This window comes from Cibotium barometz, chromosome 14, assembly GCF_041138505.1.
Source record: "Cibotium barometz isolate CiBa-2024 chromosome 14, ASM4113850v1, whole genome shotgun sequence".
Lineage (NCBI taxonomy): Eukaryota > Viridiplantae > Streptophyta > Polypodiopsida > Cyatheales > Cibotiaceae > Cibotium > Cibotium barometz.
This window is the reverse complement of record NC_141059.1, coordinates 26,707,356-26,721,063: the sequence shown is the minus strand read 5'-3', so window position 1 is coordinate 26,721,063 and position 13,708 is coordinate 26,707,356.

Below are 13,708 nucleotides of genomic sequence, written 5' to 3'. Positions count from 1 at the left end.
CTCTAATGAAGTGATTGTGGACCTCTATATGTTTGGTCCATGCATGAAAAATTGGTTTCCTCGCCAACTGTATATGGATAAGGTTGTCACAATACATGCCAACCTTTCTATTAACTTGCAACCCCAAATCACTAAGTAGCTTGCGCGCAACCAAGATACCTCACATGCTGCCATTGCACCACCTCTATACCATTAGGGAAAATTTGGACTCAAAAAGGGGCCTTGTAACAGATCCCTTGGGATGGTGATGTGGACAAAGCAAGCCAATAAACCCACATATAATATTGGAGGGTAGGTGCGTCATTTTTGAGTTCTTTATTCCATTAACTGACATGTGGGGTGTTTTTAAATTCAAAACAATGCCTCTTAAGTATAGTTTTTTATTCCCACTATGGTGCCTTATTTTATTGAAAAAAGTCACCACTCTCTTTCTTCATTACACTTTTGAATGGAACCAAGCCAACTTTGCTTACCAAACTTGAACCAAACTTTGTCCCTACAACCCATCATCTTGCATTGTCTCCCTCATTGTCTTCCCGACTCCACAACCACAACCACTCCAAATCCAAATTGTTTTGAGCGGAAAGTTTTTGATTTTCTCTTCTTCTCATTCACATTCCTTCCATTTTGGAAGCTCATAGCCTCCCGCGTCTTTCTCATGCCACAATCTTCCTTTCCATCTCATGAGTGCCTGCCTACCTCCAAGTTCTCGTGGCACATTCAATGGAACATTGATTCATCATACATCAAGGTTTGAAGAGAGACTGAGGCGGCAAGTTTTAAAAAGTATGGAAAAGAATTTGTTCTTCATGTGCCATACCTGCTTGTGCATGAATAACAATCCCATTTCTTACCTTTTTCAAGTGAGGGTTGTGCTTACAAGTATTGTGTACATTTTGGTGCATCCAGGATACCAACAAGTTTGTTTGATGGACAAGGAGGCATTATTTCGTGATGTTGTCTTTTGGTTTTAATGAAGCAATCTTCTTCACGGGAGATAAGTGTAATATCTTTGGTTTCTTTTGGTTAAAGTGTGAGTTTATGATGCTTTTTGCTATTGTTAAAGCACAGAACAATGCAATGGAACCTGTGAAACAAAAGAAGAAAAAGGTTGACATCCACTTCCAAGTAGAAGCCGATTATGCTCCCTGCTGTAAGAGAAATTGGTCTAGGCCAGCATGCAAAGCACACATTATTGAGCTTAGAAATGAAGGAAAGAAAAATATGGACCTATGGTTGGATGGTAGTATTTACCCACCAGATCCAACCTCCTCTCAATCTCCATCATTCTTTGGGTTGACAAGTTTCTTCAAGTTTTTGTGTTAGGGTGAAAATGGATTGCTTGGATATTGCAAAAGATTGTTTAGCCAATGTCAAAGTATCATTCAATGTAACTTTGAAAGACATTTGAGTGATAGAGATGCCAGAATAAAAATGCTTGAAGGTGTAAATTTTTACTTGGCATTGATCACAATAGCTTTGCAAGCTTCATATGAGGACAAAGCAAAAGTTTATTTTGGGTTACAAAAAGAGATTGATCATTTTTGCAGCAGACTATTCGTAAGATGCAAGCCACTATTAAAGAGAAGAATGAAATTTTGGCAGTTCGAGAAATCAATAATTTCACTTTGGAGAGTGAGAATGCACACCTTAGAAAACAACTTGAAAATTTCAACAAAAAATTACAATATTTGAAATACACGCCATTGGGTGCTCGATTACGCAAGAGACAGTTCAAACCATTGGAAGAACTCAATGTTGGAGGTGGCCAATGAAAGCGTCGTGTAAAAGCTTGCAGGTATTATGGGATCTATAATTTCTTTGAGCACTCACTTTTCATTTTCATCTTTAGTTCCTTTTTTGGAGATGGGGGATTGGGTTTGGGGGTGGTATAGCTAGATGAATGATGGACTGCAATAGCTATCATTGTTGCTTCAAGATGGTCACAGATGTTGTGGGTCCAAAAGAGCAAGGTTCTGATATATTTGGCAAAGTTCTGACAAAAGACATCGTGGAGTCAGCAATACATCATCCTAAGTTTGCAAGACTTCGATTAGACATAGCAAAGCAATCCTTGCAGAAGGTAAGTGAAGCATTCACTCCTGCAGATGCACAAGGTATACGTGACATGGCTGGCATAAGCACAAAGTCTTACAGGATGTTGTTTAATAAAGTTAAAGAAGGTTTCAATTCTAAGCTTGGGAAAAAAATAGTAATTCCCATTCCAAAACCATTTCACGTGAACAAAGCTCGAAATATTCTCAACTTGGGAATGGTCAAACTTGTTGGAGAGCCTTGTCACGTGTCTAGTACATTGACAGTGACTAAAAAGAGTGGGGAACAGAAAATCATAGAGCTTACAGAGTTCAACAATTTCATTATGGATGTTCGAAAATTACAAATGGCTATGGTGAAATTTTATGACATCAGCGTTCATCTCATGATTGCAATGGAAGGCTGAAATTTGTTTAAAAACTTGATGAGAGTGAGGTGATCAAAGGATAGAAGCTAGAAAGGGTTAGCTTGACTTTAATGAATAGAGCTTTGGATGCAAGTATCAGTAATGCTGATGAGAGGCACTTTAGTGTACAATCCAAAAATGAGATTTGGTGGGCTGCATTTGAGGTGAGGTGCTATCCATTTTTAAAAAAAGTATATTATGTTGCTATCCATTACATGTTGTAGACAATTTAACTGACCTCTTGTTAACAGGTTCCAACAGAGACCCATGAAATTCTAAAGTGGTACTTTAACCAGACTGAACTTCCTTTCACTATCCAGTAGCAGTTGAATGGCGAAAAGCTTTATGTAGAAGGATATGGTGAATATGAGGTTGAATGGCACCTGGCTGCAGATCTTAAGACCTTGAAATGCATGTTTGGTATTTCCCAAGGAGCAATGGCCAAGTATCCTTGCCTGTATTGCATGGCCGAACGAGGTGTCTCCAAAGGAGGAAAAGAGAGAGAATGGAAATGCCTAAATGCAAACAGTAATAGGCGTCAAGCCCCAAATCGTGATGCTCAAGGAGTGGATCCTCATTGGGATCCAATTCTTGCTATCCCTTTGATCAGAGTTTATATTTGTGTTTTGCATGCGAGCGTTAGAATAATTGAGAAACTAGTCTACATGTACATCGAATTTGCATGGATTATGAAACCAACATTAGAGAGTGAAAGAACTATTAAAAAAATAGATCAGCAAGTGCTTTCAGATGTGCAAGTTTACATTGTGGTCAAGTGAAGATTGAGAAGGACTTGAAAAGATCAGGGAAGACAGGAAATGTTCCTAGCAAACCATGTTTTGGAGGTGCAAAATCTAGAAAGTTCTTATCTAATCACCCAAAGAGGTCACCTGGGTACAGATTTTGAGGCGTGGAGAAAGCTTCATGCAGCTGTACCTGATCGAGGCTCTTCAGGATAAGCAAGGGTGGCAAAGGCACTTGATCGCCTAGCACCTTTGTTGCAAAAAGGTAGGTTTGAAGATGGGGATGTTGAGAAATTTGAGGCAGTTGACAGAGTTCTACACTAGCTATGAAAAGGCACGGGGTGCGACAAACTTGACACAATACATGGTTATTACTTGAATACCTACAGCTTTGAGTTTTTATTGTTGTTCAAAATATATTGTACGATACTAAATGTCTTGTTGTTGTTGAGCGTTTGTAGCACATTTTGCATGCACATGGACCCTTTTTTGCGTAAGAGTGTGGAAGCCTTGGGATTTGGTCTACCCAAGGCATGGAAAGATCTCATTGGCAAGCACGTTGTGCCTATCAAAGGGCCACTCAACATGGAGGAGGAGTGAAGAAAAGTAATCCCATGAAGTAATTATGTCAGTGGTGGTATAGGCGGATTCAATTGAGGGCTCGTGTGAAGAGATCAAACAGTCTAAATCAGTTGTGTCATGTGCAATAAGAGAGATGCAGGCTGAACGGAGATGATCAATATATGTCTCCTCACAGGGGAGGCAGAATCATGCTGAATGGCTAAGACAACAACAAAGAGGGCAGAGTGTGGAAGAAAATTGATCATTGAAATACATATTATAAAACAATGATGTAACTTCAAAAGATTTTAAAAGAACAAGACCTTTCATCTATGTCCCATACAAATGTTTTCAATATATATACATTTCATAGTTTTTAATGGTAAGCAAGAAGAGTATCGAGAAATTTGAAGAAACTTCTTAACAACTGGAACAATGTAAATCTATAGTTGTGGATCAGAGACATCTCCCGGCCGAGCCCTTTTTGATGAAGTTTCTACAACATCTTCTTCTTCCTCTATCAATGGAACAAAAGGGACCATTGGCCTTGCTGTTCTAAGAAGATGCTTCTTCCCACAATCACTCAACAGATTAGGGTCTGTGATTCCACATGCCAAGCCGTAAGAAGCATATGTTAAATAATATTTACATCTCAATGAATATACTCCTCGTCCCTCCCCAAAAAATCAAACAGCTGCTTGCCGCTCTCCAGAAGTATTGCCTTGTTTGCATTCGGCCTTAGGTGATAGCCACCTAGATACCTGGATAGAGTCTTTATCGCCATCAGAGAAAAACTTGCATTGTCCTTGGAGAAGCTAGCGTGAAATATTACAATTTGAGGGAATTTTAGGCGATGTATATATGTTCCTAGTGTTGAATCGTGGCCCAATCCCGCCATACGCTTGCCTAAAGCACGTTTGAGGAATGTGTCTTCATATATTTCCAACTGAAAAAATAAAGGAGCATTAGCCCAGAAACAACATCACCAAACAATCCAGGACAAAGTTGATAAAGCCAAATCCGCAACAAAAGTACGAAAACACAACAAAAGAAAATAACCTCTTGGTTCTCATCTACTTCAAGCAAGGCGTCTTGCCATAAATTAGTGCTCGAACTAGGAACGGTTTCCGCTGTCTTACTTGGCACATCCCTAAACTCTCCCATGTTGGTAATATTCAGTCTTTCCCTTGCTTATTGTAGCTCTTCCTCTGTGGCATCTTTTCCTTCATATTTAAGGGCATCAGCATAGATCATCTTTAGTGTTGCTGCAGCAGATAGGAACTCGGTGTCTTTCACATGGCTATCCACTAGTAAGTACTTATCTATCCCATCATCATCTACAAAATTGTCATCAACCTCCAGATTTTGGGCTATGAAGGCTATGCAATGGTCCTCCCTTAAGTTAAATACATGTTGTATGTCTGTCAGCAATATATACTCTGAATCTCCTACCAAGTAGGAGATTCAGAGTATACAAAATTGTCATCAACCTCCAGATTTTGGGCTATGAAGGCTATGCAATGGTCCTCCCTTAAGTTAAATACATGTTGTATGTCTGTTAGTAATATATACTCTGAATCTCCTACTTGGTAGGAGGGGAGCAATGGCGTTGGAATGGGGGATAACTCATCTGATTCAATCATAGGCTGGCCTACATGAGTGTTTTATTCTCTCAGTGCCTCAATATCAACCGCCGCACTGAGCTTCCTCTCTTCTTCAACATTGAACTCCGCAATCACATGAGAAGTGTCCTCCTCTTTAGCAACATCCTCAACGGTGGGACTAGCTTGACGAGAAACCGTGTCTTCACTTTCATTTGTTGCATGCGGCTCTGTACATTCTTCATCTGTTAATTGCACGTTCATGTGCAAGAAGCATAAGAAGGCATAAGAGTATTCCATCAAGCGGCATTTTCTTTTGTGAAAAGAGCATGGCAAAGCTCTCTTCTTATCACATGGTACCTTGTGCTAATCCCTGTTTAACCTCTACTTCTTCTCCAGCGACACCTTGAGATTAAAATGAATGTAGTTTTTCCCATCAATCATCACTGTATCTTCATTTGTGAGCTCATCAAACTCATGCTTTGCCTCTTCAAAGTATTCGGGATGGCTAGAAAGTGTATCCTCCAGAGAAAAATTGCAATTGAACATCAACGAAATCGAAGGGTGCAAATCATGACATCCACATTTGTAGAGAAAGTCATACAACAGAGTTGCAGGTGTTTCTTTAATCTCTTCGTCCACATCAAACTCGACTTGAGCTTACGCCATGGCTAAATTCAAGGATGTAGATAAGACATGGAAATTATTAGTTCAAGCAATGAATCAAGAGACAGTCGCTCTTAAACACCAAATCTCTATGTGGTGAATGGATTCAACATAACACGAGAGGAGATGCCAGAGGAAGCCAGGTATTCCTCCTCGCGTTGTAGTGAATCTATTTTCCCTAACGTAAATAAAATTGCAGCTTTGTCAAGAACCTCTTCTCGCGTTATGGTGAATCGATTCACCATAATGCGAGGAGGCATATTGTGCTTCCTATGGGACCTTCGCTCGCGTTATGGTGAATCGATTCACCACTACATGAGGCTTTTGCATCCTTTGGCGCCGCCTCTCACGTTATGGTGAATTACAAATAAAGATACTTCTCATGTACCCATACTGAGAGAGGAGGTGCGAAACGAATTAAAATAGTCTTCCTCGCATTGTGGTGAGTCAATTCACCATAATGCGAGGAGTCATAGGTTTTCAATTCACCATAACGTTTCTATTATGAAAAAACAAAGCAAGGAGTTCTGCAAGAATGAAACCAAGAGAACGAAATAACAAAAGGAGAAGGAAGCACAAAAGAGATAAAAATACCAGGAAAACGAATCGATGTTGGTCGCAGGAGATGGAGATGATGGAGGTTGATGGATGAAGGAGGTTGGAGGTTTGTCTTTGTCATTTGATACAGGACAATGAAGGAGGATGATTTGATGAAGGAGGTTGGAGGAGATAGTCGTTTGATGGAGATGAAGGCCGTTGGTGGGGAGATAAATGAAAATACGACCGGATGGGTATCCAAGAGAGGTAATTAAAAACTGTTTTTAATGCTATGCAACACGTCAGCGCTGCCTTTTCACCCGCCATTCCATGAATGCCACGTGGTAGCCCACCATGTACCTAAAACGTGTACATGCTATAAAGACTAATCAAAGCAAGAGAGACAATTAAAAACCGTTTTTAATGCTATGCGACACGCCAACGCCGCCTTTTCACCCGCCATTCCATGAATGCCACATGGCAGCCCGCCATGTACCTAACACGTGTACACACTATAAAGACTAATCAAAGCCGTTAATCATGCCACCTTTTCGTCCTCTTATTGATTTTGCCTTGTCCGTCCTCCTGTTTGCCTCCTTCCAGCTTCCGACTACTCCCACACTACTAAACTGATATTCCACCTCCTACACGATAGTCTCCATCCATTCCCACGCATGAAATGTGAGTTTTTGTATATTACTTAATTGTTTTGTGAGTTTTTGTATATTCCTTGATTGTTTTGTTTATTCTTCGACTGTTTGCCCTCTGCCATTGAATCTTGCTTTATGGTGATTCGATTCACCTTAAAGCAGATGACAGGCCATTAGAATCTCAATACGGCTCCATGTGTTATGGTGAATCGAATCACCAAAATGCAAGATGGAATGGTAAGAGATTCACGATAATCCTCCTCCCGTTGTAGTAAATTGATTCACTATAACGCGAGGAGGATTGTTTTGCTTTGACTGGCCCTTGGTCTCGCGTTATGGTGAATCAATTCACTATAACGCAAGATCAAAGGGCAAAGGATTCACGATAATCCACCTTGCATTGGTGTCAATTAATTCACCATAATGCGAGGAGGATTATTGTTCTTTCAGTGGCCCTTCATCTCGCGTTATGGTGAATGGATTCAACATAACGCGAGGAAGTGCATATTGCTTTCTTGGCCACCCCCTCTCGCGTTATGGTGAATTGTTAATCGTGTACTACTGAATAGCTAAGTTTTCTGCACTTGCTTGCGTTTTCAGATGGCTCGTGTAAGGCATACAGCTAAACCCAAGGACAATGTAGGTCCCTCATCTAGTGGAGGAAGATGGGCACTCTGAATGCCTCAAGATCGAGGAAATCAAGCAGTCCTTCCCGATTATCCAAACTGCAGCCTAGATAAAGGCGTTTCGCAGAGCATTCGTCAGTGCTGCGAGAAATCACACGATTTATGAAGCACCCGACTGCTGCTATTCCAAGATTGCTTGTTAAGAGAATTTGCGAGCGAAATGGAATTTTGCTTAGGTGGAAGGCATCGGCCCTGTTTTGCGTGCAAGAGGCCGTAGAGGATTGGATGATTGAATTTTTTTTGGATAGTTACGTTCTTACGGCCCATGCACACAGGGTCACAGTGATGAACAAAGATTTTTTCAGCCTAGTAGCCCTTCATTCTAGACTCTGATAAGTTACTTAGGCCAGTTACAATTACTGATGCACGAATGGTGTAAATTTTGGATGTCCGTCCCGTTCAAAAAGTGAGAATTGAAGAGGTGACGGAGGGAGTTCCAGAACATGAACATGAGACTCAGGCAAATTTTTGGGCAAGCGCTCAATTTAAGGGAACATCATGTGGCAATGCTTGCATTGCAAACAAAAAGAGAAAATGTTCGTGCACTCCACGCTATGAATCGGGAGGTGCTTCAGTTTTTGTTGCCGGAGTTCTATGTACCCTATCGTATTAGAGGGCAACGATGTTATTTCCCGATTCATGCTGAGGAGATAAACATTTTGTTTGATCCTAGAACTGAACGACAAAGTGCTCATATGTGTTTTAAGGTATACTCTTTTCTCTATCCTCCCACAATTTTTCATTCTTGGCTCTTAAAAGCTTATGCCTAACTCTTGATATGTTTTCTTGTGAAGTTTTGTTATTTCACAATTGCCCGAGGATGTACAGCATTGGGTGTTCCAGATTGATTCGCTAGTGTCAACACTTTTGCTAGTAGAGTCAGTTCCTTACCTTGATGTGTTGAACTGGTTTCGGGAGGTCCAGCTGGACGATGCTCGAGTAATTTTTTTGGCATATCATGAAAAGTGAGTTTGTCTCTATATCTCTCTTGCTTGATGTTTATATGAATCACCATACACGAGTTATATAGTGCTTCCTTTGGCACGTGCTCTCGCTTCACAGCAATGAATCGATTCACCACAATGCGAGAGGAGGCATTTTGTTTTTCATCTAGCTTGAAACTATTTGGATGTGATGCAGTGCCCATTGGAGTCTTGTTCTAGTCGATATGTAAGACAATGTTATTTACCTTGCAAATTCGACATCTGGTGTCCATGGCAATGTTTTGCTGTGAGTTAAAATCATTACGATACATATTATTGTTTAAATTAGAAGTTTGGATTGATCAGGATATTGATTGGTCTTTGTTTGCAGTGGTGTCAGGAAACTAATGGCTGCTTATGAGAGCCTGAGCATGGACACCGACACCCTGGAGCGAGCGACCATTCGAAGGGTTAGTGTGCCCAAACAAGATGATGGTTATAGCTGTTGGTGGAGGGTTGCTCTCAATGCATTGTTGTTGCTACGGAGCATTTTTTAGCTCCCTTCAGAGGATGTAAGCATTTTTCAGCTCCCATACGCATGCGTACTCTTGTTTATCTTCTTGTATATTGTCATGGTGATCTTATGCCTTGATGAATTGTGATGGCAGTTTCCATCCATGTCTTGTTACATGGACCTAGACGTCCAAACGTTTAGAGAGGAAACGATTGCGAAAATGATCGAGGTCACAGAAGCAATGCCTCCAGACGATCCAATGGACTTCATCCCACCCAATCCACGAGGGGGGATAGCCCCCCCCTGAGCCTCTTAGATGGGCTCCGTACTTGGGAGAAGAGCCATGGCTCCATCTTGAATCCCAAGCCTATGGGTTCCAGTGATATATAGTTTTTTCCTTATCTCGATGTGTTGTTGGATTGCTTCTTCCAACAAATGTACTCCACTCTGTAACATGCTATTTGTAAATATGCAACTACACATGTACATTTATATTTTTTTACACATATTTAGTGTTATTGGAGAGAGAACATCAATTGTAAATGCACTTTTAATTTGAAAATCATAGGATCAAATTTGCTACTGTGTTCCTTCACTTCTTGTTTTCTTACTTTAGGCCTTTTTGTGTACATAAAAATTCAATTGGAAAATTTTTACCTTCAATACATTGTTTTAAACAATAAAGCATTACAAAAGCAATGTTCTGAATAGATAAGTTTATTGCATATGGAAAATAGATTGTCACATACATGATCACATCATATATCTTCTAGTGCCTCCAATTCATGTGGGGCTGCAACATCTTTACAAATGATCTGATGCTCTCTTCTTCTACTTACCTTCCGACCATCGAGCTTGAAGCAAAATTGATCTGGAGGATTTTGAATAGCTACTTATAATTCCTTCCTAACATATTCAAGAGTCCAATTCTCTTCCACTTCCAATGTTAATGATGGGTGACCCTATCGAATCATAACTATATCTATCAAGCAAGAGTGGCTGCCATCTCTTGTATCTTGGTCCATGCTTTCCCAGTTGTTGTTGATCCATCGCCACCTTCTAAAAGTAAATGACATGCACAGATGTTGCCTGGAAATATAGTATCTGATTCCAAAATATCATTAGGATAATTTCCCGAGTATAATCAAATAAGCTTTGTAACTATTTCACAAAAAGACATTTGAATGTTATAACACTCACCGAAATGCAATGTCGGAGGTGTTCAATCGACTTTCGATCAAATCATCTCCCTTTGATGATTTCACTCTCCAACCTTTGTCAAACAAATGATCAAGCCAGGCTTCATCTATATCTTTGCACATAAAAGTTGTTCTAGTTTTTCTCAATTGTTTACAATTAGAAAATAAATCAACAAAGCATGCAATTGGAACAAACAAACTTAAGTGGACATTTCTTGCACCAATGCTAGGCTTCATATATAGCACATTTAATATCATTAAACATTTTGGTCCTGTATGACTCTATCACCTTGTATCAAGCAAATGGCCACTCAGGACTATCAAGTGTAGGCAAAGAAATACGTTCCAACTTTCCATGTCAACTCGATTGAGTGGGCAAGGTATAAAATGAGTCATAGAAATATGTTCTACTTCTTGCGAGATCACTTGGTGCACGACCTTCATATTGAAGTTCCCCCACCTCACCATGTATGACAACATTCAAGAATCCCATCAAGCATTGTGCAGGCTCCCACTCGTGGAGATTGGATGGGTACAAATCTGTGCATGTGGTCTGTGTCTTGGAAGTCCTTCCAATGGTCCCACATTGATCTCTTTTTGCATGAATACATACTGGATCAACACTTCTTTGATAGTTTTCCCTCCTAGTGCCATCTTGAAGTCAAGGATCCTTCCTTTCTAATGTTTGGCCAAGTCTTCAGATGCCTTTCCCTTCACTCGGTAGTGGCCACATTTTCCTGGCTGCATAGTGACCCAAGAGTACTTCCTGTATACTTGGGGAATCCATTCTTCGTTCTCATCTTTTATGTTATACAACACAAGAGATGAGATACTGCTCCTTGCTCGTTTCAGTCCACTTTTGGTTGCCATGAGAGATTAACAGACGTATGAGAAAGAAGAAGTAGCAGAAAGTGGATGACTGAGCTAACCACTTTTGTGGATCAAGGAGGGAAGAAGAAATGAGGGACGGTGTGTCCTTTTGGGCGCCAAAGATGTTTCGAGTTTCAAAAGTGGAACCAAGTTGAGGGAATAACCAGAAGATTGGGTATCTATTTCCAAGCATTCAAAATCATTAGTTCTAGGGGTGGTGGAAAGAATTTTTTAGTGCTTCCAGGTCTAACACAAGAATGTGGAAAACATTCTTTTATTGTGTTAGGTGCTGACAAAAAAATGGTTTAAAATATTTTAAGACAAGGTGATGGTTTTTTTAATATTTCATGAAGATAAGAGTTTCTCCACATTTTAGGTGGGTTTGTACAGAGGTCCCACCATCGGTAAATATTGTTGGTAGATTTCATGTCACTCAATCTATGTGTCTATTATTATATTATTATTGAAACAGCCCTCTTTTTGAGTCTAGAATTTTCCTAATGTCTGCCTCTATACTCGACAAGGTAACTGTTGGCTACTTCTTACTGCTCCATGTCACAGCACCACTCCCAAAAGAGAACATAAATCCACTGGGGTGGATCTCCTATTTGCAATACTACTAGCCTAATCTACATCGTTGTATCCAAAAACTTGCAACTCTGTACCAGCCTCATAAAAGAGATCATAGTCTACTTTAGACTTTACATAGCATAATGTGCACCTCAGACCATCCAAATGTGGCTTCCGAGGAGCCTGCATAAGCTGCAATCCAACTGTATAGTTCAAATTTGGCCTGGTGATCGTCATGTAAATTAAGCTACCGACTATCTTCCTGTACATAGTGGGGTTCTCCAAAATCTCACCTACAACTGCACTCAACTTGCCATTTGAATCTAATGGCATAAAAATTGGCTTACAACTAGCCATACCATATTTGGACAGCATGTCTCCAATGCATAATGCCTCTGTGGTGATAGCCATATGCTTTTAATCGTCCTAATAACCTCAATGCTAAGGAAGTACCTTAGCTCACCCAAATCCTTCATGTCAAATTTCTACTTGAGGAGACATTTCGCACTCTCAACTTCCTCTCCACTATCACCCCCAACAATCAAGTCATCCACATAGATTGTGATGACCACAAGGCCCTTATCAGTCTTCCGCACATAGAGTGAATGATCAGCATTTTCCACATGAAAACCAATGGTGATAAGATATTGTGCTATCTTATCATGCCATGCTCTCAGTGCCTATTTCAAGCCATATAAAGCTTTCCGCAACTTGCATACAAAATCCAGATGACCCACATCTTCATAACGTGGTGGCTGATCCATATACACTTCTTCTTGCAAATCACCATGCAAGAACGCATTCTTAACATTCATTCATTTGTTGTAAAACCCATCTTTTTTATGCAGCCACCACAATAACAGATCTCACAATCGCCATCTTGGCAATGGGACTGAACGTCTGCTCATAATCAATGCCATAAGTTTGAGCATAACCTTTGGCAACCAATCTTGCTTTATACCTACTAATACTTCCATCTGAGTTGTGCTTTATTTTGTACACCCACTTGCATCTAATAGCCTTCTTATCCTGAGGTAATGGCACCAAGTCCCAAGTCTCATTTGCATCCAATGCAGCCATTTCTTCATCCATGGCTTTTTCCCAATCTAAATTCCTAATAGCTTCTTCAAAGCATGTGGGTTTAACATCTTGCACAATTTGATCGACATAACCATCATATGTCAACCTGTCAAATAGGTTTTGTGAATCTCCTTGACTTGCGTTGTCCACCTACCTAGTATTTTTGCAGCTTCTCTTGCCTTTATTACACCAGGTGTTCTAATAGCTGGAACCCCAAGCTCATCATCAAGACTCTGCTCCGAGCCACTAGACTCTTCATCAACATAAGAATGCCCTATAGAAATATCAAGAATATCAAGAGGCTCACCAACCTTCTCTTTGCCTTTTTGTGATGTACCAACTACATTTTTAGGACTAGTATTTTGACATAGCTTGCCACTCCATGGCCTATCAACAACAAACCCAACACAAGAGGAATATTTAGGTCCACTCAATGACTGTGATTGTTGACTTGCATTCTGTGCAATCACATTTTGAGTTATATCAACCACCACGACATCTTTTTCAGCAGCATAACAGCATATGGAAGTTGTTCTTTGTCAAGATTCTCTGCAACAAATCTAGTTAATTCCATTATTTGATAGCTTGTCTGCTCCCAAAAAAAAGAAGAGAAGAAGAAAAAAAGGAAAATAGACAAGTGTAAATAA